Source organism: Passer domesticus, chromosome 4 (genome assembly GCF_036417665.1).
Source record: "Passer domesticus isolate bPasDom1 chromosome 4, bPasDom1.hap1, whole genome shotgun sequence".
NCBI lineage: Eukaryota > Metazoa > Chordata > Aves > Passeriformes > Passeridae > Passer > Passer domesticus.
In genome coordinates this window covers 53,121,168-53,147,564 of record NC_087477.1, presented here as the reverse complement: position 1 = coordinate 53,147,564, position 26,397 = coordinate 53,121,168, and the positions used below count along the sequence as shown (strand labels likewise).

The 26,397-nt window shown below is 35.9% G+C and overlaps 1 long non-coding RNA gene across 2 annotated transcripts; it reads left to right on the top strand.

The window, feature by feature from the left end:
• The first annotated feature begins 1,102 nt into the window (after positions 1-1,102).
• Positions 1,103-24,679, top strand: LOC135300006 (uncharacterized). 2 transcript variants are annotated; one of them, XR_010361864.1, is made up of 5 exons: positions 1,104-1,166; positions 1,448-1,571; positions 4,521-4,731; positions 7,900-7,932; positions 24,012-24,679. It is a non-coding gene; the product is annotated as an uncharacterized LOC135300006 (long non-coding RNA). The 2 variants fall into 2 exon arrangements; XR_010361865.1 differs by lacking the exon at positions 1,448-1,571 and having other exon boundaries at positions 1,103-1,166.
• Positions 24,680-26,397: the final 1,718 nt, after the last annotated feature.

The window sequence follows — 26,397 nt, the reverse complement described above, 5'->3', positions numbered from 1 at the left end:
TATATATATATAAATGTGGATTATATATATATATTTATATATATATATATATATATAGGCTCCCATAATAGAGCCAAAACAATTCAGAGAAGAGTCTTAACAAACATCTGTCCCCTCAACATTTGCCAAGGAAAGGTTAACCTTTCTTTTGTGGCACACAACATGGTTTTGCAGATCCCTGTCTCAGATTCTGTTCTCTGCCTTGTCATTCTACTTGTGACTATGGACTATACTAGGCAGCAGAGCATCTACAAATGAGCTACTGCAACACCAAATAGTGCAGCACTCAGGTTGTATCTAACTTTCTCAGGAAGACCCTATTAGTAGGAGTCCTAGCTTTCAACTGGTGTAAAAAGTTGCTTTTCCTTGCTGGAGTATTGTAGCAATAGAAATATCAGCCCTTCTATATTGGTTTTCAGCCAATATAGAATTCCAACAAATCAGACCAAACATGCAAAACTGCTACAAATTAACTGTTTTCATGTACAGCACATGTGCAGCGGCGGCGGCTGGCCTCTGAGCCTCTGGATTTCCTGGCTAGCTGCAGCCAGCACCGCCGGCAGCACTGAGGGGGAAGGGCACCCTCCCGCTGGGAGACTTCCTGGGGAGAGTGCTTAAGGCGAAATGCCTTCAGAAGAGTGAGAATCCGCGGAGTTGTTTTGGAGAGGAGCCGGGCTGCGACCCACAGGAGAAAGGCTGGACCGCGTCGACAGGGAAAAAGAAGGTGTTTTATTGAAAGTGTGTCGGGCGCGGACAAGAAATGCATGCCCGGCAGGGCCTTATAACCAGAACACAATGACCAATCTAAATTTTTGAGAGGAGGGAATAACACGTAACAAACATCTCGGATCTCCAGTGGGAATAAACTGAGGGTTGAACCCTGACCCCTGGTCCAATCATTCAGTGTCCAAGGCAGAAGATTCTGGATGGAAGGGTGTGGGCACTGAATAACAGACAGGCAGCCAGGGAGGGATTAGGAGAGATAATTCGTAGGGAAAGGGAGTGGAAAAGTGCAACTGACAGAAGAGGGAGAGAGAGAGCCCGGCCAGAACCATAAACAGGAATGGGGGGTACAGGAATAAACCAATTTAAAACTAATGCACCCCTACACACATGGAGCTGGCCTCAGGCAGTCCTCAGGAAAATCTGGCCTTGTCCAACAGTCAGTAAGTCTCTAAACACTGACGCATGGTGCTGAGTTTGGCTCCCAGAAGGGCTTTTTCTCAAGGGTAAGGTGGTAAAGAAAAGGCAAGAAGAAAGGAGGCAGATTTATCTCTACATGGAGACTCTGAAACTTATGAAGACATCAGAACTAATGTCAGTTGCTAACTGAAAAGGAGTGTAGAAATAACGTCCACGACAAAAGTAAAAAGGTTGATCACTAGCCCTACTTGAGAATAACCTACGGCCTGAGATCTTGTCATGTGTTTTTATTTTGTTTCTGCAGGCAAGAAGCACACATCTGAAACTGAAACTGTGTTCAAAGTACCATGACTCCCACATGGTAGAGAGTATCACTTCATGCTAGATGTCTAACTTAGCAACAGGAATACTGGGAACGGAATAGTTTAGTATGAATGCTATCTTTATCTTCTCTTCATATCTGATGTCTGGGATATAAACATTTTACTTGATTAATTAACTTTTTCTTTTAATCAGATGCCCTACTTGGGCATGTACTTTGGAAAAACTCCTCATTGAAATGAACAGTAAAATACAATTTCCCTATCTGCCTGTTCTACTCTATTTTAGACTAGGCAGAAAACATCTTTCACAATGCCTAAAATCTGATACAGATTGTATCTAGTAGCTACGATAAGAAAAAAGAGATCTCGATTCATTGAAGCATCAATATTTTCAACAATACTGAAGGCTGAAATAGGATATCAGGCAAAGGACAGCATTTGGATGCTTTGAAAATTTATCTCTGAATAGTTCTTAAAGCTGCAAGTAATAAAGATCTAGTATCTCAGGTTATATAAGCACACTTTCAGCTATATTATCCTTTATTCAGTCCTTCTAAATGGAAAAGATTGTTTATTGCGTGAGTTTTCCTATGTAAAAAACCATTAGGCAATAACTTCAGCAGTTATTAATCACTCGAACTGAGGGGTTCCACTGCTGATTTAAATTAGCTGTGGATATGATTCATCCTTTTTTTTACTCTATCTATGCATAAATCCCAGTGCATATATATTATCTATTCCACTGAGCCTATCAAAGTCAGAGACTTCAAATGATGCAGAAAAAAATCTTCAAACAGAGAAGGTAACAGTCTGCTGAACTTCTGCAAAGGAGTTTCAGACAGTAGAATAGTGCATTCGGAGAGAGAAAAAAACTGGATGCTAAGAATACCAAATTTAACTTTGATCTACTTCATATCAAAGAGCACACATATTTTAATTAGATCTAAGGCTCAAAAAATATTATTGAGCTGCCAGACAGAATTAGAAACATTTAGTGTTATCTTTGAGGAACTTGGGGATTTCCACACTGGCAGGAGAGCATTAATTACAGTAAGTAGTGCACCATAGCTAACTATGTTCTTGAAAAATTTGCAATGTGCTTAGTGTTCATGCCTTTCACCAGACTGAGAACACAAGAACAAATTTTTTATTTACTGACAAAACAAATCACGGCATGACCATTAGCTTGGTAGGTTTTCTTATGCTGCAAAATACAACTGCAGAGTAAACACATATTTATCTAAGTAGGTTTTGCAATCCTTGAATTTAGGTAGGAGAGGAAAAATTTGTTTAGAGTGGTTATATCTTTTATGAGATTAACTGAAACAGATAATAAAAAGTAAGACATACTATTGAGTGTCACATACCACTTATTAGTCATAAACTTCAGTCTGCATAAACTTCATAAATCTATTGGATAACACTGGAAGGACTAGCCTTAGAGGGTAAACAAATTCATGCAGTCAACATATTAGGCACAGGATAGTGAGAAGCCATTTGGGGAATTCTCTAGCCATCCTTCATAGCATATCATACCTCAAATAGTGTTCAAATTGCCTTTAAAACAATATAGATGTATAATAAGAGCATTCTGTTGGAAAGCTGATTCAAATCTATCTTTATATAATTTTTCAGTTCCAAAATAATTAATAATAGGCAGCCCATACCAATATGCTTGTATTCTGTCATGATTGGGTTCTTTTTCTAGTTAAATATCTCTCCCTTCTCCCTTGCACACACACAGTGAGTACTGAGAGAATCTCTTTCAGCTTCACTGTGTTGAACTAAGTTAAGCTCTTGTAGTTCCCATTTGTATGAAATACTTCCTTTGTAACCTGATTACCTTAAAATATCTTTGGGTGAGAACCTGTTCAGGGTTTGTCTTTTTTTAAGTCAGCAGAACAGTATTATCCAGAGAATTTCATAACCTATTCCCCATCCTGCTACAATAACATTAATTCCCTGTTACTACAAACAGATTAGAACCCAATCCCCAAAATTCATTTAGTAATTTGGTCCAGAAAAATAACATTTCCTCTTGACCCACTGTTGCTTCAATTTTGCCCATTCCCCCACATTTCTAACTTTATTGTTTCTTGCATGAACTTGTCTCATATTGATCAACAGTTTCTCTGAATAATGCATTAAAAATTCTATTTTTTTTTTTTTAGGAAAATCAGTTATTTCTCTTTTATACAAGTTAGCCTCGGTAATCCCATTTTTTTCATTGAATCCCACCTTATTTTGTTGTTTTCTGTGTAGCTTCAATTTTTCATCAGGCTGTAATCTAAACTGTTAAAAAATCCAGAAATCAAAGCAATGAGTTTTTAGTTGTTTGTGTGGTTTTTTTTCCCTTAAATAGAAGCTGTATTCTGAGTGTTCCCAAAAACCTGAATTACCTCTCTCCTAAGCTGAAGTTGTTTGTCTCCTTTGTTTTTCTTTTCAGTACTACTGACACAAATATATTAGAGGTGCATTTTAAAATTCTAAGTTAATAATAGATTTATAACTGGTTTTAGCTACTAAACATCCCTTAAATGTTACACAGCTGTCAGTTGTATCCTGGTTTCAGGGTAGAATTAGTTTCTCTACACTAGTTGCTACACTGCTATGTTTTGGAATCAGAATGGGAATGGTGTTTTGGATTCAGAATGAGAATAGTGTTGATAACACTGATGTTTTCGTTTTTTGCTAGATCATGTTTATCCTAAGTCTCATGCTGTGCCAGTGAAAAGGTACTCAAAGGAAAGTGGGAGAGAGCATAGCTGGGAGAAGTGATCTGAACTGACCAAAAGGATACTCCACACCATAGAACTTCCTGCCCAGTATATAAACTGGGAGGAGTTACCCAGAAGGGGAGGCCATCAGGGTTCAGGAAGGGGGTCTGGCATCAGTCTGTGGGTGGTGAGCAACTGCATGGTGTACCACTTAGTTTTCCCTTTTCATTTACATTAATAGTATCATTTACTATTCCTGTTGTATTTTACTTTATTTTCATTTATTATCTATCTCAACATGCAAATTTTACTTTGAATCTCCTCTCTATTTCACTAGGGTAGATGTAGAGAAAAGGGATGGAGTGAGTGGTGTGTAGTGCTTGATATCCAGCTGGGCTCAAACCACAACAGTCCAATATACAGGTCTGCTTCAAAACTCACTCTGGAAACACAGAAGAACTTAGTCCCTGCAAAAAGTATGGATATAGCAAAACTCAGTGTGCCAAATATGAGAAGGTTACTCAGAACACAGAGTTATACAGCAACAGGTGATTTCCTAATCACAAGTGAATTCTGGACAATAACATCCTTGAGTACCATATTATTTCATGTTTATAGGTTATGTTTTTTTTAAGATAATGTTTTTCTTGTTTAAGATAGGCTAAGTGATAATGCCATCTTTCTGCAAATTCTTAAGTTGGAAAAAAGTTATTCAAAACCTGTTTATAAAACTGCATGGAATATCTCTCAAGCTACCCATAATAGCTTAAAAATGTTGTTAGCACAGAGTAGCAAGTACATGAACCAATTCCTATATTAATTCCTTCAAAGTAAATACTTGCTTCTTTCATTTGTCCCTCAAATTTAATCCCAGTGGAACAGTATCTGAAAGTAGTAGCTGGACAACGACAGCACTTTTATGAAGCGGATATTTAAAACATCAATTCTAATTAGATAAACTATTGCTATTATCTATAGTTCAGACATCTATCAGGCTGTCAGTGCTTGCATTCATTCATAGATCACACATAAAAGTCACAGCAGAATGTGACTGCTGACTGACAGATAAAGCTATTAATATCTACACATTACACTGTGAATTAATGCATAGCATTTTAGGTGATTCAGCAAATCATTAGTAGTAATATTTATTTTTAGCATGCTTTCTTTTTCTGCATACTTTCATTTTCTTCTTGGATCTATACTCGGCATACTTCATTTGAAAGAAATTATGTGTTTCCTCATTAATGGAATAATTAAGGACAGCAAATATGTTTCTGTTTATGGCAGAGATGATGTTTTGATTATGTATCCCAAAATAGAGTGAAAGCATCTGGCCGGGAGTCTCAGTACTGCTGAAGTAAAAAAAGCCACGTTTTTAATGATGGCTAAATAGAAGATACTCAAACTGCAAATCTAAATAACTTTAAAATATTCCAGAGGATTACAGAATTGCCTGAGTACCTGTTTCCCATATCAAATTGGTAGATTGTAAAGAGTCTTAAAGGAGCATAACTAGATCATACTCTTTATAGCAGAAGCATGACACTATGGTTTATCCTATGCAAGGACTAACTCTCTTATTGCATCTTGACTGTTGAAAATACACAAATGTAGACAACAAGAAAGGTGCATGAATCTCACATCAAGACTTAAGGGTGATATAATTTTAAAAGCTTGTTCTTCCTTGATAAGGTTTTTGTGGTAGGATGCTCTTTAAGACTGGCAATATTAGCCATAACTGGGACAATCTGTCAGCAAACTGATCTATTGTAACATTAAACTTTGGCAAACCAAGTCTGACAGCTGATATTTCAAGCAGACCTATTCATGTGTTTAAAGCCCAACTCATTCTGCAGTGCAGTTTTTTACAATCTATACCATACAGAAGACTCAAATATTTATATCCTTATGGGGCACACACTTTCTGCAAACTCATAGATGTGCAATGACAAAGTAGCTGGTTTATATGATAATGAGCAATACAACTAGTCACTATATATTGTAGAAGATAAAGTTTTCTGAAGATTCAGTCTTTTTTACAGAGTCTCTGTTCAGAAATGCTCTAAATATTCTAAAACTACTGCAGTTATTTTGATCTCGTTTTTCTTAGAACAGTTGGTCCCCCAAAGTTAATTAAAACCCTGGCTTTTAGCTTTGGCCTGTTGAAATTTCTTTTATGATTAGAACATATTGTCAACACATGTGGCTGTCATGAGACCAAACATCTAAAAATCATTTAAAAACAAACATTTAAAAAATCAACTAAACTGGATAAACTCAGCATAAATGCTAGTGTTATTCCGAGAGTGTGCTATAAGTAACTGAAAAAAGACAAAAATATTACAGTAATTATTATTTCTCTTTCTATTTCTGAAAACTCATGACAAATAGTATCATGCCATATCACATCAATTGCTAAACACTGAAACATAACAGGTCAGCTAAAGAAATCAGTTTTGTCCTTCATCATTTCTTCCCTCCCTGTAACTTCTCCCCTGATACCAGCAATCAGTGCAGAAAAATCTCCTTTCACCAAAATACTCTGACAGAGCTTGACAGACAGATCATTCATCAGGGCTGGAAAGATAGAATTAGCTTGAGTAGAATGACTCACTTGTACTTTACGTACAAATACTTTGTCTTTTACATACAAAATTACTTAACAATTGCCAGTACAGAAAAAAAAAAAAAAACACAAAAACAAACAACATAAAAATATTAAAAAGTTATATATGATAGTGGATTTTTATACTTATGAGCCTTATAATGATATTACAAAGAATTCTTCAATATTTTGTAGTCAAATGAGACTTCTATGAAATTTTGTGCTACCAACTTGAAAGAAAACTCCATCTTGGACCAAGAAATATTGGCCTAATCTACACCAGAAATAAAACAAACCACTGTCAGGATCAGATTTTTTTCTTGGGTGAAAGAAAAGGTTGAAAACTGCAAATTGCAGAATTAATATATAAAATATCTCCTAGTTTAAATAGTGAAATCTCCACAGGTATGTGGACCTCTTGTATAGAACCTTTAAGGTTGGAAAAGACCTCTGAGATCCTCAAGCACAACCAACAACCTAGCACCAGGTAGCAGGACTCTCTCCTGCTATTGGAATGTGTTCAAACAACTCAAATAATGCACTATTTTGCAAGCTGCCAGTGGTGGGATGTAGAGGAAATGTCATGTGCTGATTTGCTGTTGAATTATGCCAAAACCAGTCTGGTTCATCAGCCTCAAATTAACATCCTGAAAGTAAGGTGAAGATTAGGCAGACAGATAGGCTGCTAAACTGACCTGAAGATATATGACTGGCAATCATCTTTTCAAACTATAAAAGTCCAGTCCACTTTCAGATGGTAGATGCCTCTAACATATTCCTTCTTGGACTGTGTGTATGAAGTTTCCTCCCTTAATGTGGGAACACCCCTCAAGGATGTTCCTTGACACTGAGTGAAGAGATCTGTCCATGAGCATTGGTATGGGTGAGGTGCATCAATCTGTTCTTAATAATTGTTTATTTTTGCCAGCTTCAATAGAATTGTTTTGATGTAATTACTTCAATACAATGCTCCTAATATATGTTTCTAGCAATTTTAGCTTTTATACCATGTATTAAATAATTCTGTTTAAGACCTTTTGTCTAATAATTTGTCATAATAAATTCATTTTGTATAAATATATCTGACTTGCCTTCTTTAATGTTGCAGGACAAAGTTACTTAAACCGTTGACAGTCTGAAGGTAAGATTGGATCCAGCTGCCCCCAGGCTCCTCTCTGACATGGCTCTACATCAGGGCTTATCTAGTAAGCTTTGTCCAAAAGTCCTATTATCACCACTGTGTTTACCACTAATCATGCCCTCCAGTGACATATCCCCACATTTTTTGAACAGTTCCAGGGATAGTGACTCCACCACTTCCCTGGGCAGTCTCTTGCAATGCTTGATAGCCCTTTCTGTGAATAAATTTTTCCTAATATCTATCTAAACCTCCTCTGGTGCAACTTGAGGCAATCTTCTCATCCTATCCATAAGGGGCATAAGCACCTTTCTTTTTGCCTACGAGTGCTACAATGTAGGACAAAAGTAGAGTTTTACACTCATCATGAGATGGCCCAGCACAATTAATCGTCAAAACAATAAAGAGTTGCTGATATCATGTTTTTAATCCAGACCCACAAGTCTGCAGTAGCTCAAATGAGAAATCCAAATTGAAATCTAAAATAGTGTCAGTCACTGCTGATTTATTTCAATGAGGAAGAGACTTTGAAAAAACAGCCCCAAAGGCAAAATTTGGAGTCTGCTCTTCTGTGGCCTGAAGCCAAAAATTCTTGTCACAAATCCTTGTGAAATAAAATAAAAATATTTAAATAGGAATGAATGCTGTTTACAAAACTGATTAAAGAAAGAGTTACTAAAAAGTTGGTTTTCATGGCAGAAACTATATTTATCTAACAGTGCAACACAACTTTTCATGAGGTGAGAGGCAATTTCATATGACCTTTTACAAAAATGATTAAGAAATGCCAGCTTCACTTTGTGTCATGTGCAAAATTAAAACTGAGATGGCACTTCAACCTGTGAGACAAAAAAAAAAAAAACAACTATAAGAAGACAGGATAACATTCCAGTGATTTTCAATGGCTTGAATACTGGAGACAAACACTGCTCTACTGATTGGGATTTGACTAAAGCAAGCTGTAAAAAATGCTAGTGCTCTTTTCCCTTCAAAATGGAAGTCAACAAAATATGTCAAAAGTTTAGGATTCTTAAAGATTTTAATACTAATAATAATACAAAATTTTAAATAAGACTTCTGTAAATTGCATTATATATTTTTTTTCTTGGCCATATACCTCATTTACATTTCTCAGGTTGGGGTCTTAATTCTTGTTTTGTCCCTGTGGAAAAAGAGAAAGTTCCTTACCACTCAATTGCCTCCCAGAACTCAGGGCATAAGGAGAAAGTGGCAGCCAGGATTAGGCTTCTGATAAAGCTCTGGGAGATCTGACATTAAAGCTTAAGGCTAATTTCCAAACAATTCTTTAGTTTGGGTCAGAGCACATGACAGTCCCCCTCAGGTGTCTGAAAACTGGATTTACAGTTTTTACTCTGAATGATGCACCAACATACTCTCCCTGCTGCAAGGCAGCAAAAAGGAAGGCAGATAAAATAAAAGCTGTGTTTTATTCAGCACAGAATATTATAGTGGTAACAAGTCTGGGATACTCAAAAACTACAGTTCCTTAAAGTACTCAAGATTTCATGAAATGTCACATTATTTGGGGGTGGGAAGGGTTGAGTTAAAAACATTTAAAAACAAAGCAAGAAATATATAATTCTTATTCTTTTACTTATGGAGAAAAGCTTAAAAATGTGATCTCTGATGGCTGAAGAACCATAAGGCAAAGAAAATACATGCTTTGAAGTTCATGGCATTTACAAAGACCTAAGTCATGATTTCTGTATGCTTGAAGTTGACAGTTATTTATTTAGTCCAGCATAAGTATGAGAAATGGTAGAATAAATAGAATACAGTCCTTTCACTGTTATCGTATATACTTTTAAAGGTATAATAAGTGACAGACTGTCTTTCATTCTGTCTTTACCTATCAAAGACTTTTTTTCATTCAGTAAAAAATCTTTAATCAAGACCCCATCTGGAGAGGTAAGGGTTCATAGGTGTGTGTGTTTCATAATCTGTATATCAAAGTATTTTGATGTCACAAAGTGCTGTAACACTATCATGGCTTTGGACAAGGCTGAGTAGAATCTGTGTCTCTTTTTAAATCAAGCTCTTTTTTGTTGGCTGTCCCCATCTCATGGAACAAGAGGAAACCTTCATGTCCTCATGGGACCACACCCCAGGACACAGGATGAAAATGCAAGATATCTCTGGGACTTGTCTTTTTCTCCTGCTCCTCTAAAATAGTTTGTCCTACCCAGAATGTTACCAGTCCACCAGTGACCCTGCAACATTTTTCTTGGGAAAAGATTGCTGCCAGTGGTGGGTGGGAGAGGGGGATGTGAGGAGTACTTTTTTGAGCTTCTCTGCTTCCATGAACACTCCATAAATTATATATTCATCCCAACTCAAGAAGGCATTGGGGCAGTTTATTGTAGATGATCCAGAGTGGAGCAAAATAATTAGGACAAAACACTAAAACAGCAGTCAGAACAAGTTCATAGCACCAAACTGGGCAATGCATTTAGGGGTCCTTTACTATCCAACTGCAAACTCATTTTACTTGCATTGTTTCCAGTCTTAGTCATATTTCTGCAGCTATTTGAACTCTTGGATGGCTTTTCCTATGGAAATTAGCAGTACCCCCTCTGAAAACACACGCATTTACTGACCATGGGGTTTTATAGAGGTCTAGTCATGTTTTTCAGCTGATTTTACTTCTATCGATTAGGCAAAGTATTAGCCACATTAAGTCCCCTGCCCAAATGCTTTTTATGCTTCTGGGGGAAGTGGCAAGTTACAATTCCACTCCTTATGGGACATTAAACATTTATTTGTTTGTTTATCGTACCATAACATGGTCGCAAGACACATGAAAGCTGCAGAAATAAAAGCAGTATTAAAAGTGTGCAGTTTAAAAACAGTTCAAGGTCTGCCTAGGTAACCTCACAAACATTTTTCATGAATGGGATTGTGATCAAAAAAGATAGGATTCAAACATGAACCTGAAAAGACCATGCCTATTTGTACAACTAGAAGTAATGTGTACAAATCCCTGAAATATATCCACATCCATACAAAATTAAAAAATCTGAGGCAGATATTTCTTACTGAGCTGGGAATTTTGTGCTAACAACTTATTCTTTTAAATGGCATGCTTCTATTTCATCTCTCAAAATAATGGAATATGTCTCAGATTCTAAAGGAAAGCCATTAGGCTATTCAGAAAAATGTCCTCATTTTCATGGACACAGAAACATATGATTTGAAATTTGGGAGAATGTGGGGGGATTTTTGAAGAGTTAGGGAAAAAAAATCAGGAACTGCAATATTGGGATTTTTTTCCCACATAAAATGCAGCTTGTAGCAACTAGTAACTTCTAAAATCGGCTCATAATCAAGGCACTCTTTAGCCAAACCTATACTCTGCCACAAGTGCATCTCTACGAGCACTTCAGTTCATATCAACAATACTGCCCCAAACAAATTGAATTTCCCAGTTGTTCTTGTTTATGATATTTTGGGTCACATTGCAGAGCAGACAAATTACAAGGAAGTAGATTCTTTCCAGATGAATTGAAACTGGAGGGCACACTCCAGGAGCAAACCAAACCACTAAGGGCCATTCACTTCACAGGTAAAGAGCTAGACTGAAGTAGGATTACCTGCAAAACAAAATTTTGGGTTATCAGCATAGAGTCCTTCTGAAAATTTATTCTTATTGTGTTGTATCATCTATTAATATGAAAATAAGCCTATGAACTCTAGAGTCACTATACGACTTGAGTACAGTACTCTAGACTCATTCCTGGCTGGAGAACTGTCCAGTACTAAAATCAGACATCATTATCATGAAATGGAACAAATACCTTCTGTATTTGAAGAACTGGCTACATTAACTAAATTATATATAATAAATAGTTGTTAAGGGAAAAAAATATTTTAAAAATCTAACAAAAAGAAACAATATGAAATATCCCTTTCTGAGTAGGAAAATAAGATTCCCATTAATAGTTTTCACTGCAGATCAGCTAGAAGCTATCTGTGAGATGTAATAGACACATTTTCTTCTGTAGCAGAAATGAAGATGAGAATAGGAATATTTGTCTTGTCAAATTCATTTACTAATGAAGTAAAAATTGGGGGGGATAAGAAAGCCACAACCTGCTTTTTTTATAACACCTGTAAATATTTCTTGATTTTTCATGTGCCTTCTGCTTTTAAGTCTTTAGGTAGTAATTGCTTAACATTTTCAGTTTTTCTATGTTTAGATTCTTTATTCATCCATTAATTTATTTTTAAATGACAGTGGATGTCATGTAATTGACCAATACTAGGAGCTGCAATTTTTAAAATGGAAGCAAAAGTACAAATTCAAGTACTGTTAGTGAGTCTCATTATACAGTGCCAAAGAGCAGGCACATGCTGTGGCAGCCCAAAGCAACCAAGTGGAAATCTCTAAAACACGTGCTGCGTGTGTTGGTTCTGACAAAACTTTACAACACCCACTCATTTCATTCTAAAATGAAATTAGAACCTTATATGAGGTGTTTGTTATCAGGACATATTCCAAAAAAGGAACAGACCCATGAGTATCATAAAACAAAATACTGTCAACTGAACAGCATTTCACAGAATATGTGCATAATCTTTGTAATGGTATGCAAAAGCAAATATTTAGCAAACGGTTTCTTTGATGGCTCACTCACAATTTGAAAATATGCAGCCTAGATCTCCATGTGACATCTCTATGCACAGTGGTAGAAATTCTAAAGACTGTGTCATTTTCAACTTTTTAAGAGCAAGCACCAAATTTAAAAACTACAGCCAGTCAAATTTAAGTGTAATAACCCATTATTAGTTTAATTTTAAATTACATTATTCCAGAAACTGGTACTTGATCTAATGCAAATTGCAAGCTCACAATATTCCCATGAACTAGGAAATCTCATTCTTACACTCTGTTCAACAAACTAAAAGGAACCTTGGAAATCAAATATTTCCTAGTTAATATAAAGAAGTATTTGTTCCATAAGCAGGAAATATAACCTGAATCAGGGGGCATTACTGCAGGGTATTCCAGCCACGAGCTCCACACCAACACAGTACCACACCAGGATTGTAACTGCACCCTGATTTGAGAGACATTGGTCTTGTAACAGAGCAGGAAATAAGTGAACAAAAGACTGAAAAAACCCAAAATAAAACTCTTTGAGAATAGGACTGTATAAAAAGAGCTTGTAAGAGATCAATCACAAAAAGTGCAAAGAGTGAGTCTTCTGAAGAAAAAGCATTGCTTTGCTTCAGACACATTAGAGCTACCAAAGTTTCAAAACTGGTATTTCAGAAATGTTTCTTAAATTCTTTGAAATGCATCATCTGCACCTAAAAAGGAGAAGATTTCTTTGAGAAAATATGAGAAAGAAATTTCTTGTGGCCTTGGGTGTCAACCTGTGCTTCACATAACAGAGGTTTGCATTCTTAAAAAGACCATACAGAATATTTTTGGCAGCATAAGAAAGTAAACTGAAAAAAAGATCTGGTAAACATGTTGAGTAATTCAATGGTCAGGCAGTTATTGAAAGAGGCTAACCAGACCTAAAAGATTTAACTTTTCTGACAAGCGTATTTCTTGTTAAAGTTGAAATCCATTTAAAATCTATTAAAATTACTGTTTAAGCACCCCAGGATAATACAAGCATATTCTTTTCAAAGTCTGATGAGGCAACTTGTAGCATTCTGCTGTTTGAATAGGTAAGAAAACAAACTGCACATTCCAGAGACAACTCATGCAAATATTATGTGTGTCTATTTCAGCTAAATTATTTTGTTACCCTCTTCATCTATGTATAGATTTCATCTTAGTTTTCTAACTCCTATTCACACATTTTTTACAGGCTTCCAATATGGCCTTTCAGTTTTGAAACTTCATTTTCTTGTAGAACTTTATGGCTCCATGTAGCTCATATTAAATTTGCTGCCTCTGTAGTCTGCAAATAATTTCTTATTTTTATGTTAACTGATATTTAAAAATAATCAGTGATAAAAAGGTTTTGAGCTCAACCTGTTTCATACCCTAGAAATTGGGTTAATGAGCTTCAGAGAGCTGCATTCTTCTCTTTTGGCCCCTGCTAACAGACCAAGTGTGCTCTGTTCTCTCCTACCCAGAAATACTGAGCACTTCTCTGTATCAAAGCCAAGCTTTGAAATGGCTTGTTTTGTTATCTGAGTTTAGAATAAAGGCAAACCCCAGTAAAGCAATTAGCTTGGAACAGGTCTTGTGTATGTTTAAATATACTGTTTGTTGACAAATTCCAAAATGAAACTCTTGCTATGTATCTTGGTCAAATAGTGTTAAGAGGTACATAAAACAGACAATTTGGTAAATCATTTTCATCTGTAAAAGAAAAGTTGTCATATATGAATAATGAAGTGGTAGTACCAGAAATGTTATCCTACTTTACTTTCAAGCAGAGTAAAGTAATTACTGACTTTGAAAATTGCAAGATGTAATGGTCTTTAAACATTTTGAAGAAACAGCAATGAGTGACGCAAAATTAGAGCTGAGCCAATTACAAATGTTAAAATCACTAGAAAATTATCTTAAATTATCATTAAAGAAGTAAATTAATATAGATAACTTACAAAGTGACTAAATAACATTAAATGCAGAAGTATCAATATGCAAATCTTCATTTATAAGGATTAATGCTTTTTAGCAGTTTTTCTAGGAACTCTTTCTATTCCATCAGAAATACCAACGTAAAAACTATGTTTTCTATATAAAAATGCTTCTCATATTGAAATTCTGATTAGAAAGAAATATCTGCAAAGGCTAAAAAATGTTTATGCGATTTTGAAAGCTCAAGATTATTGTACTTCTCTAAAGGGAAAAAGTAGATGGATCTGAACTTCATAACGTAAGCAAGTGCCCCTAGCTGCAGGTGATGGCAATTATCTGGATACATATTCAAAGCTCTGTGCTTTCCACAAAAAGCTGAACAGCAACAAATGCCTGTCTCTAAACACAGTGGATAAAATTCCATCCTGTGATGTGGGAGATCCAGCTCCAAATAACATGGAGTCAGCCTACCTTCACCAGCTTTTTCATCAAAAAACAAGATGCCTCAGTCATTTTGATTTCCTCACCAAATGAGCTTAACTTCATAAGGAACTCCTCAGGTAGAACAGAAAATTGATAAAAGATGTAAAGGACAGCCTTTTGATCCTGTTTGATCCTTACTATAATGCATGTTTGCTGATAACTTCCCCAAGGTAAATTGTGAAACACTTGTGTAAAAATTGTCAGATTCACAAAAGAATAACATCAGTCTTTGTAGGAATTTAAGGGTCAGGGAAAGTCTTCATGCCTTTTAGAATCCTGACACTTGTTCAAGAGCATTAGCAGCATGACATTAAAGAGCCATGTATGACAGCACTGTCATCTTTAACATTTCAAAACATATATTTCAGAGATTTCTACGATTATTCACAAATGTCAGATGGCAGGATTTCTCAAATGTTTTTCCATAATTAGCTATTTTCCTCCACCATTAGGGAAGAATCAACTGGGTAATTACTAAAACTGTATAGCCCTTGATCCTGTCGCATGGATACTTATCAACTATTCCATGCATATTGTTTCCTTGAAATCTGTTCTGGGGGGCTTCAGTGTCCTGGACATCACTGTGCTTCAGTTGACAAAGCAGGAACACTCGAAAATACATTCAGTTCATGAATTCTGGAATGATACATATTGTCACCAGATGTCAACTACAAAAATGCAAATGCTCTAACAGGTTTTGTAAATAAATTAGAGGGTTATTCTAGGTTCCAGATGCTGCTGTATTCACTTAAGGCCATGGTGATCATTATTAAGTCAAGAGATCATGGTGATCTTTTGAATGTTTCTTGTATTTCATGCTCTGAACAGTAGATAATGAAAACACTGAACCTACCAAAACTGAACAAATATGTGAATGAAAGAGAAATATTAAGTTTCATGACTTACCCATCATTTCTAAGCAGTTTCCTCTCCGAACACTTGAAAACTTTTGCTGTGAGTCTTTTGACTGAATATAGGCTTCAGTTTGCAGGGATGTGTTTGTAAACTGGCCACTGGAGAAAGGCACTGGCAGAGTAAAAAGTTTAAAGAGAAAACACAGTGTTCCAGTGAGTAGCCCTGGGCTTAATTAAAAATATATTTAGAGCTTTGTTGGAAGCTACTTCAACCAACTATTTTTTTGAGTTTGTACAGTAGGGATTCGGTTGTTCCAAAACAAATGGAGAGAGGCATTTCTTCATGTTCAACACTCGCCACATAAACATTGGATACGGTCAATATTTAATAGGAGCAATACCCCTAACATTTGCCAAAGTCTCTGTGTGCCAAGTTTGGCCTTCAGGAAGGCCCACCTTTAGACATTAGGTCATCTGTATAATGATGGAAGTGGAGCAATCTAAGCTTGGAGCATTTCACTTTCAAATTCATCTGCTTGGGTCATGGCTTGGAAGACATAGTGCTACTGCCAATTTTCTGAGTAGAAATTTGCTTCAATTTTTCACTTTCAGTTCTAGTGAGATCCCTTATTGCAACCATTTTCAAAAGAAGCTGGGCAGGGGATTGTAACACAAAAACCCACCCGCTCATCAATCTTGTCAGTTGGCCTCAGTCCCAAAACAAGAGAGTTCACATCTTCAATACTAATCAGCCTGTTTCCTGAGCCAAACTCACGTGGCAGTTGAAACAAAGATGTTTAGTTTAAGCATAGTATTGCTTTTGTTGTGATAATTTAAGATTATAAAACAAAGTTTATATATAGAGAGAGCATTTTTCGTAGATTAGCTGGTCTGCCCTCTGGTCTTTGGGCCTTTATGTTTGTTTATCTTCAATATTTCTCTGTAATCATGAGTGAAACCAAGTTTGTTTTTTGTTTCTAAAGAAAGCTGAAATTCTCAAATAATCAATATCTAAGAAAAAAAAAGGCATTCAAGTTTAAAAATAAGTAATTTATTTTTAAGGGTTTTTAAGTGATTGTTTTGTTTTGGTTTGGTTTTTTTTGTCTTTGTGTATTTGCTTATATTTTGCGCCTCTAATGTTTTCACCTACAAAATTCATGCACTATCTTGAAGTTTCCACTCTCATTCCATCATTTGATCATACTTACAGCAAAGACCAACCTTTAAATTAGACCAGCGTTTGTTTTCCTGATTCAGTCTCTTGGAGATGACCAGGTCATAAGTGAATATGAATTAAATTCTTCACCACTCTCCACACTACTACTGTTGGGTTTTTGGCAGCTTTTATTATGAAAATAAGTTTGTGTTCTTCAAAGAATGCATAACATTATGGGTCAATATATCTTCCTTCTCTCAGTCCTGGAAGTCAATGAAAAGAAGAATCTGCTTCAGTCTAAACAGAGGAGTTAAGCTATTAACCACAAATATCCAACATGATTTTCTACATTTCTAATTAAACTTAGACTTATAGACATAATTTTAAAAATATTATTTTTAAAAATTTCGAAAGATAAATTTTTGTTCCCAAATTAGCTGTCAAGCATGATTAAGATTGCAGTTTCCTTGGAGAAAAGTGCGACTTAAAGTAGCACAGTTCTATAAATGACACTAAATTACTGATGTAACAATCAAACAAGAGGCCCTTGGGCCAAAACTATATGAAAATGAATATAAAATATTACAAAAATAATGAGGTTTAGCACGTCTTGGTTTTGAGGGAGCTGGGATTGTTTTACCTGGAGAAAAGGAGGCTGAGGGAGGACCTTATTGCTCCCTACAACTGCCTGAAACCATGTTTTATCAAGGTGGGGATCAGTTTCTTCTCTTCTCCCATGTAGCAAGCATTAGGCCTCAAGCTGCACCAGGGGAGGTTTAGATTATGTATTAGGAAAACATTCTTCACTGAAATGGTGGCATGTGTGGCAAGTGGTGGGATCATCATCCCTGGAAGTGTTCAAAAATTGTGTAAATGTGGTGCTTAAGGACATGATTTAGTGGTGGGCATATCAGTTTTAGGTTAATGGTCGTACTCAAGGATCTTAGAGATCTTTTCCAACCTTAATGAGTCCATGATTCTATATTCTTTTCAAATACAAAGTAAGATCTAGGAAAATTATGACAAAAGAGCAAATTAATTAGCTAATATGACAGAAGCATTGTCAGAGTAGCATTGTCAGGAATATTACCAGGTATAAAATTCTGAAGTCTTTTAGAATTTTTTTTAAAATTCATTCTTGTCAAGAGAAAGGACATTATCTGAATGAGTGTGCTATATTTTTCCTAACCACGCAAAATTGCACATGTTGCAAGGAAAGCATTTAAAACTATTACATTACATAGGATTTATAGAATATTTTTGATAACTTCTCTCAAGTAGCCACCATCTCCAGGAATGTATTTCTTTCTGGTGGTCCTTTTTTCATTTGAAACACACATACAAAGATGGAAAAAAAGCTAAACTATATACATTAGCTTTGTCTATGAAATACAAAGCTAATGTGTGCAGTAGTGTATACAACTAATGTATACAGGTGTATGAAACCTAGTATTATGAAAGAATTTCTATCACTCTGTGCTGTTCAGTTTTTGACAACTTCAACACTGAAAATCAGGATTCAACCTCTCCATGGACTCTTGAACTGATTGTTCAAATTTTAATCAGAGAAAAAGTAACTTTTCACCAACCTTCTAAGTCTCTGACCAGCCAAGGAATATGTAGAGAGCATCTAAATCAATATTTCCCAATCACTTTTCTCTGTTCCATAAAAGTAAGCATGTTGCTATGTAACTGGGAAGTTTTCTCTGTCAAATAGGCTTTCCTATTTTGCCTTGGCCCTGTCTAGATTATTCTCCTTTCCTTCTCCCACTCAATTTGTTCTTTTTACTGCTGTCAGACTTTCATGAATCTTCATGTTCCTCTACAAAATGCAGCTACTTCCTTCTCTTCTTTACATCAGTAAGATTTGCTGGCCTCTAATTTTATCAGCCAGCTACCTTACTAAAATAATGTGAAGAATGTGAGCAAACTTTGAGAAAAAACTGATCTGAAATTACCTCACCCATATGACAAGAATTTTAATATGTTCTGAAGAGCTGTGAACATAGTCCTGATCTATCTTGATATTTCATTACATTTACCACATAAGAGTTCATGGAATTGCTTGACTCAGTAGGCAAATGTTTGTATTTGAATAACTCCAAAGGTAAGAATCTCGGTGGATGTCTAAATATCACTGAATTTGTGACTGTGTATGTTTTCACGGAAAACTAATATATTTTTTAAAACATTTGCATGAACAAACTGCAAGAACTAAAGATTTTCTAAATGTTTTATAAATACCTAGGTTTTTCACACCGCTTTTACAGGTAGACAATGTTACAGGTACTTGTATCAGGACTGCCTGAAATGGTGCTAACTGGTGTATTCAGTGGGACATGTACAAAATTGCTTTGAATAACTTAAATTCAGATTTACATATTTAGGACTATTTTGACTACTTTTCTGACTTTGTGATTCCAGGTATCTGCTGCATTGCATGATTTTTTTCACATTCCTTGAAGCAGACTGAAATGTCAGATTCAGTAATAAGATGTGCAGACTTTGCTGAGCAGATGCAAAGTTCCGTTTGGTTCAATTTCTTACTGAGCAAGTTCTTCAACTGCTCAAGACAGTCTCCAGTCAGCCATGCAGTTGTGCCTCCTCTCACATCCCATGCAGTTTTGCACAGCCTGTATATCTTGCCACTGCCTCTTTTCCTAAGTTATATATGAAAATTATTAACCCTGAAACCCAGAATATTTTTCTGTAATCATAAATGTGCATTTAACAACAGCAACAGGGCCCCTTTTTGCAGATTCTTTCTAATCTTTGTGTTCTGAATAATGACCAGCTCCAATCCATTCATCTCTACCAGGAGGAAATGGAATGAAGCCCCTTGTATTTTATTAGAAAGTTAACAACTGATGAAAACAAAATAAACCCTTAATGGCATAAGCTAAAATTTTATTTTTGAAGTGGCTATAAATTGCCAATTGCAAAACTCTACGTTTTCCTTGACACCATTTTTAGAATGTACTTCTTGGAAAAGCTGATTTAACCTCAAATGCATAGCAACACGTAGGAAGATTTGCAACACAGAATTGGTTAAACATTTGGTGTTTTGAGAATAGAAAGCAACTATCTTTAGACACTTCAAAAACTCATTGTACTCTTTATTCTAGTGCATATTTATTCTAATGAATGTTAAGTATTTTTTTTCCCCTCAGTTCCTCATCATATTTTATTGGAATATTTTGTTGGCTTTGTTCTTTTCCCAAAATCTCCTTTGAATCTAGTTTTTAGGAATTGTTTCAGTCAAAAATAGAACTGAAAGAAAATTAACTTCAGATTTCAGCGCAGGCACAATTTGAAGTAAAAGAGAAGGGGCTTTCTTTCTTCAAAGTCTGATACAGTCTGCTATGGAGACATTTAAGTTATATGAATGTTACTCAGAGAATCTGATTGAAAAGCAAATAAATTTTGGCATATTTAAATTCAGAAGGAAAAAAACCCCCTAAATAATATCTCACAATATTTTAGCTTGGAAGAGAATATGTTACAATATTGTGTCTTAGATAAGTAATCAAAATGCTAGGTGAAGTTGGGATTTTAGCCTATAATTTTAAAGGTGAATTACTCCTTTTAGTTGTTCTGCATAGCAAGATGGTGAGTTTGGCTCTCATTCAGACTAGTTTTACTGGGAAAATTAATTACTACTAAATAATATATCAAAATATTTGGGAGATGGGAAGTGTACCATCAAACTACCGAAATAGAATATCAACATATAAAATATCTCTCTCCAAACTCATGTGTGCTTCTTATAGCCCATAAAGGACCTATTAGATTTTAAAATGTGCTGATTCGTATTAATACACTTATTTTAAATTACTTTGCCTCTTGGCTTTGAAATTCAAAGAATTATAGCATTTTTGAGATAGAGTTGCAGCTTATGTTTGTAGGTTAAATTTTTACAGTGGTGTTTACATCTATTCTATCCTTAAACAACATCAGCTCAAAAGTAAAGACCAAAGCAGACATCAATGTAAGCCTTAATATTTAAAGTATACATCAGGGAAAAAAACAAAACAAAACAAAACAAAACAAAACAAAACAAACAAAAAAAACCCCAAAAAAACCAAAAAAAAAAACACCACCACCAACACACCAACAAGCCAAAACAACAGGTCATAATTCCACGAAATATGAGGGGTCACTTATGTCTCGGTGACTGTATTTTCAGCAAATTGTTCAGAACAGCAATATTCTGAATGGTGGTTCTGGCTGTAGTTCCGGACAAAATTTGCAAACCCTATGGGCAAACAGCATGCCACCTGGAATGTTCCTTGCTCTTCTTGTTCTACTGTCAAGCAATACTTTAAAGACAGTGAGGTCTGCTCAATATCTCACTGTCAATGCTTTCTAATATTGCACTCCCACTGGTATTTAAAAGCAAGCTGTGCATTATTGTAGCCTAACCAGCTAAGTTTAATATCTCAGAGAAATGTAAAGATCAGATAGATAAAGAGTTTTACTAAGGTGCCTTTAGACCAGTGATTACAAGCAGCAAACCAAATAATCTATGCAATGACCATAAATGTGGTCAGGAAGCAGACCAGTCAAGAATAAATCTTACTGCTGGCCAAGGGGCCTACCTGTACTTGTCAAAGTGTCAATGAATCTGGAGTACTGTTCTCTTGGTGGGACAACATGCTTTTATTTCTGCTTAGGCTGACATACACAAGTTTCACCTCAGAACTTCAGCTGATATTTCACATTCAGTGTTAGGATCATCTAAAGATAATTTTGTTCTTCAGATTTGTTCCTGATCATTATGGTATGAATTTTCAGTGTGAACACAATATAGTTGCCCCTGAATAAAGTTCCAGTGTCTTAAGGTGTTATATATTTACTTTGTTCAAATAAAAAAATTTTGTTTCCAAACCAATTTTTTTATTATTTTATCAGCACTGGTTTATCTGAAATATCAGATCCTTCAAGTGGACAATAGACTGATTTGAAAATACAGTAAATTTATGGGGATGTGAACTTCCTTCCTGGAAAAAGTAGCTCATATTTCTCTGGCTGTATAATCTCTCTGAAAAGTCAGGGAACTCTCACTACTTTTGTTGCATTAAGTTAACATATACTACACTGAGGAGCATGACTATAAACTTTTAAAATTAAGCTGATTTTCTGCTTAGGCTAGGCTAAGTACATGCATAAATTTTTTCATTATATTTTCACTTAGGTATTTAAATAATTTCAAGTTGAAATAAATAAGAGATGAATATATAAATCTGTGAAATACAGTTAACTTAATGTTATCCTATTTAATATACCATCCATATCCAATTTTTTTTTAAGAAAAAGAGAAAGGAAGTTTTATTTTCTCATATGCTCCTTTAGAACCATATCCCTCAAAGACTCATAAATATTAACCTTGCAGCATAATAAGAACATCAGGGATTTTTATCTAGAAGAATGTGCCCACAGATGAGGATGCAGGGTATAGAATGTCCTGTCAGGGGGGCATGCCAGCTGTAGCTGGAACACCACTATGTAAAAGAATTTTTTCAACAGTATGGGATTTATTTAGAAGCAGTCTTCTGACTGTATTAACCTGACCTGTCTATTCACTTATCAAATTATCAGTTAGAAATATTTCTCTTCCCCCATTCCATCAAGCACTGTTTAGAAGCTGATGTGCAGCCTTAGCAGATAAGGAAACAGTAATTACTTGGGTGAGTAAGTACCTTGCTCCAAAAATTCCTTTAATTTTTTAACTAACTTCATTTTCCAGATCAGAGATGTGAACTTTCAACAGAAGTGAGAATTAAGTTAAATTAATGAGTATGTATTATCTGAACTACAGTGCAAACACATTACTGCTTTGAAGCTCATCATTTTTCAACTACACTAGTTGAACCTGGCTTCTGGAGCTGAATTGATTTTTTTAGAGCCAGTGGGCCACTCCTTGGTTTCTCAGATTGAAAAAATTAAGTCAGAGAGAGTGCTGCAACCGATTGAGGTCAGGCTGAGGGAGCTGGGGTTGTTTGGCCTGAACAAGAGGAGGCTCAGGGGTGCTCATCTATTGCTCTCTACAACTGTCTGAAAGGAGGTGTAACAGGGTAGGGGTCAGTCTCTTCTTCGAGGCTACCAGTGACACAACAAGTGGACAAAGCCTCATGCTGCACCAGGAGGTGTTCAGACTGAACATGAGAAGGCCTTTTTTCATAGAAAGAGTTGTTAAGTATTGGAATGGACTGCCCAGAGAGGCGGTGGAGTCATCCTCTGGAGGTGTTAAGGAAACGACTGGATGTGGCCACTTAGTGCTGTGGTGTAGTTGACAAGATGGTGATCAGTCAAAATTTGGACTTGATGATCTCAGAGGTCTTTCCCAATCAAAATGATTCCATGAATCTGAAAGACCTCATAGTCTGGAATCACAGATCAAGAATTTTCAATTAGGATGTTCTCTTGAATGTAATATGGTTTAGCGCCATGTTTATGGTTTAGAAGTAAGTTGAAAAATTTAAAAAGTTCTAAAAGATAATTATCTTTATTTCTTCTGATCCAGAATGCACAGGTTGCACTCTAGAAGGCATTTCATGCCTGACAAGCTAGATTAAAAGAGGCTTCTGCTGTTATAAAATTATTTACCTATTTACTAAAAACAAAATCTGATTCCACTGAACTATGAATTATTGCAGAAAGAGGGAAGATAAAGGATTGAGTTATGATGAAGTATAACTTTATGCTGAGCTTTAATGTTTTAATTTGAGGTTACCTAACATTCACCCAAATATCTGCATTACCCAAATCAGGATGCTTGATTAAAATCTACCATATGTATACTGGAGAGTTTTCAGGGGCAGGAATATAATTTATTTCAGTTTTCTGTTTAGTACAAGGTAAATTTTGAGGCTGAGGCTTCCATATTTGGGACGAATATAAATTATTAACCCTAGCCGAAGGCCAGGATAAGAAATAAATCAAAGTAACTGTCTTAGGTTCTCTTTGATTTCGTTCTTAATTATATGTAGAGCTTTTCTTATCTTTCTCACCTCTCCTTTAGCAGAAATTCCAAGATCATCTTTGGCGGAAACTTATGAAAAATGGAATATGCTTTGGTTGCTCTCACCTACTACAGCTACTGGATAAGCCACCCTGTCAAATGTCATAAAGTCAATGAATCTTAAAATACCACTCTGCTTATTATTAGAACAATAAGCACCTCGGACTACTTTAAAGAAAATCTTGTGGTAAGCCACAAATATGCTGCATAGTCCCATGAAAACAGGAGCCAAGGAACTCACAAAGGAAAGAAAAGATGGTTTCATTTTAACAGTTGTAGTGCAACCGCTGCAGAAATAGCTCATGCTTTCCACGTCTGTATGTATATACACTTTACAAACCTCTATATACAATGCATATTTCAATTCTTCATCAAACACAGACATTAATTGATGAATATGCATGGAACAGGAGGAAGAGAAGTAATGCAATAGGCCTTCTTTAAGAAAACAGAATCTTGTATACATTTTGTTTTCATCGATGTCATAGGCCGCCATCTGTACAACATCTGGGTGCCATGTAAGTATTCTTTCCTTCATTAGGAGACCAAGTCTTAAAAGTACATTTAGTAGTTTATTTTTAATTTAAAAATTGCATGACTGCTTTTCCCAAGACATTGAGAATAGCATCTTTGTCCTTGAAGCATATATTTTTTATTCATTGTTAGGTCATATCTGCAATGACTTTTGCCAGACATTTTATCATTCAGAATGTCCTCAGATGTTTTCATCTTCCTCCAGATTTCTGGAATCCTGCTTAAAAAATGATGTCACATTTCAGCCTAATTTCTAGGTTTTGGTACTGAAGAACAATTAAAAGATTGCATAGCAAAATGAGTGGTCTGACTGCTTAATCCTTGATATCCTGTAGAATTCTTTACTGGCCACCAGCTCAGCCTGCTAGTTTGTTCCTATTCCTATGGCCCATTTGCCCTTTTCCTGTGTGTCTTACCTCTTCTCTAAGTTTGAGGGGCATCCACCCATGGGGAGGAGCTCCAGCAAACTCAACATCCTTCACAGATGGATGGAAAAAATTATCTTGTACCATTGTTATAGCCTTATCTTCTCTGAAGTTTTTTTGGTCCCTAAAAGCCTTCTTGAAAGCACCATGCTCTGCTGCATCTGTAAAAGGGATTTATTACGAGTTTTTGATGCTTTTCCTAAGTGACTCTTCAAACTCTTTCTGTCACGCTTTATATATTTGCATTTAATCTCTAACGGTTCTTGATGCATTCTGCTTTTTTCATTTGGACTTAAATTTAGCTTTTTGAGGGGTTCTTTGATTCTTTAACTCTGTAATCCTGTACTTTCTGTTTAACCATGGTGGCCTATTTTGGTCCCTCTAAAGGCCCCTATTTCTCACCAATCATTACACTATGACTGTAAAAAGTTTTAGGGACTAAATGTTAGTGAATGCTCATACATTGTGCCATACATTTAACATAAGCACGTTCTGTTTCCTTGGATCTACATTTTGAAACACTTGCAATTAAATTCCAACAAGTAATGTTTTACTGTCAGAGGGGTCACAGTGTATTTACACTACAGCATGAACATGCTCAATAAGAAATTTGCTTATGAGCCACAAGTCGTTATGAAAATAAAAATTAGAAATACAAAATTAGAAATAAAAATAAAAATAAAGATAAATATTAAAAATAAAAATAAAAAATTAATCAAAGCAGTTTATTGTTAAATTGTTAAATTACTTTTCAGTAAATATGTTTCTTCATAGCATAGAGAGCCCAAGTAAGCATGACCTAAAATACAATCAAGGTGAAAATACTGTAAAAGTGCAAATATATAGAGATGGAGGTTGACAGACAGGCAGATATGCCTCACCACCCTCACAATAAACAATTTCTTCCTGATATCTGATCCAAACTTACTCTTTTCCAGTTTGAAGCCTAATATATACACACATGCCCTCATAAATAGTCACCATCCTTCTTGTAGGCTCCCTTCCTGTACCCGAAATTTGCCTTCACCTCAAAGCTTTCTTTTCTCTAAGCTTACAATCCCAATTCTTTAGGCTGTCCTTCACAGAGGTGCTTCGTCTCTAATCAACTTGGCAGCCCTCCTCTAGAATTGCTTCACCAGGTTTATGTTCTTTTTATGCTGGGGATCCCAGAGTTGGATGCAGCATTTCAGGTGGGATCTCACCAGAGCAGAGCAGAGCAGAGCAGAGGGGCAGAATCCCCTCCCTGGGTCACACTTCATCCACACTTTGGATGCAGCCCACGACACATTTGGCTTTCTGGACTGGGAGCACCCATGGCTAGGTCAGCTCCAGCCTCTCATCCATCAACAACCCCAGGTCCTTCTCCTCAGGACTCCTCCCAGTCTGTTCCATCCCCCCAGTCCGTACTGATGTCGGGAATTGCCCCG